At 40.7% G+C, this 1561-nt stretch overlaps 1 pseudogene; it reads left to right on the top strand.

Moving 5' to 3' along the window:
* Positions 1-484: 484 nt before the first annotated feature.
* LOC123609946 lies at positions 485-1123 on the top strand (annotated as a pseudogene).
* The last annotated feature ends 438 nt before the right edge of the window (positions 1124-1561 follow it).

Raw genomic sequence — 1561 nt, forward strand, 5'->3', positions numbered from 1 at the left:
AGAAGTCTGTTCCAGATATATTGTCAAGTATACATATAATTTTATTACCATTGCAATGCTAACAAAGTATGAATCTCGATTTACAAACTTAGATAGGCAAGAAATGTAACTTTAAAAGTTTATAGTTTAGAGGGAGAAAGAGAGAGAGCACAAGCAGGGAAGGGGCAGAGAGAGAGGGAGACACAGAATCTGTAGCAGGCTCCAGGCTCTGAGCCATCAATGCAGAGCCTCACGCGGGGCTCAAACTCACCAACCACAAGATCATGACCTGAGCTGAAGTTGGATGCTTAACCAACTGAGCCATCCAAGCACCCCAAGAAATGTAATTCTTAAAAAAATGAACTTATTTTCTGTTTTAACCTTACTTTTATGTAGTAATAGAAAATTAATTTCTGATACTGCATTTGAGTTCCAGGAAGGCTTATTTGGGCCAAGCTGTGAGTGAAAAGACATCTCATCACTGGATTTGCCCTCTATCAGTACTTGGGATGCTAGGATCCACTCTTACCCTGTCTGGCTACCCATCTTAGGATCATGCCAATCATTTCTGTGTCTTCCCCTTCCCAAGTCTGGCTCTCCCAGCTACTCCCATACCCTTCCCAAGAGTCATTCCATTCATGCGAGGCTGTAGGAAATTCTGAGAGACTGTGTAAAGTCCAGTGGGTCCTCCAGCACTGCTTGTATGTGTGTGTTGGAGATTATCTAAAGCCACAGGGAAATGGTGGAAAATTCACCGTTACCTTTGCCAGAAAGAGTGATTATGCCTTTGTTCTTTCCCTAAGCTCCCAATGTGGCTTCATACTCTATCTTGCATGGGCTTTCATTGCTGAGTCTTTGCTAAACTCCTTAGGCTTAACTTATTGCCCTCAAAAATATTGGGCAGTTACACTGCCTGTCTGCCTCCTCATTACTATAGTAATCGGTTACGTACTCTTATTTGGAGTAAACATGATGAGTATCTCTCCACACTCAACTCCATTCCTACAATCACAGGTAACTATGCTGAAAATCAATAGCAAAAGAAATACTAAGAGACCATCCCCACATCAAGAGAGACATTCCTATTAGGGAAGTAAACCAAATGTTCTTCCTTGCAGCCAAAGAACTTTACACCAAAATCTGAATTGTACATACACCAACACCAAGCATTTATTAAAAGTTTTTGGTATAATACTTTGGGCCATAATTATTTTGACTATCTGCTTATGATCACCTGATACTGAAATGTAAAAAAATGTAAGATGAACTTCTCTTAGATTAAGTTCCATTAATATTGTAAATGTTCTCTAATATTAGTTATTAATGGACAGAATAAATAAAATATTGCATTACCATTAAAAAAATCCAAGGGGTCTAGACACCCCACTGACATCTCTTTTGCTCCTGGGGCCTGGCCACCATCCCTGGCTGAGAGTGTACCTAGAAAGCAGGAACAACCTCTATACCTGCATAAGCATGCTTATGTCCTGTCTCTTCACTGCCAAATTCACCTGAGCTGGAGAGGCAGGACAGATGACCTTCTTTCTCAGGAACCCACAAGGAAGGCTGTCTCATACAGTTA

The sequence above is a fragment of the Leopardus geoffroyi genome, chromosome B2 (genome assembly GCF_018350155.1).
Source record: "Leopardus geoffroyi isolate Oge1 chromosome B2, O.geoffroyi_Oge1_pat1.0, whole genome shotgun sequence".
Lineage (NCBI taxonomy): Eukaryota > Metazoa > Chordata > Mammalia > Carnivora > Felidae > Leopardus > Leopardus geoffroyi.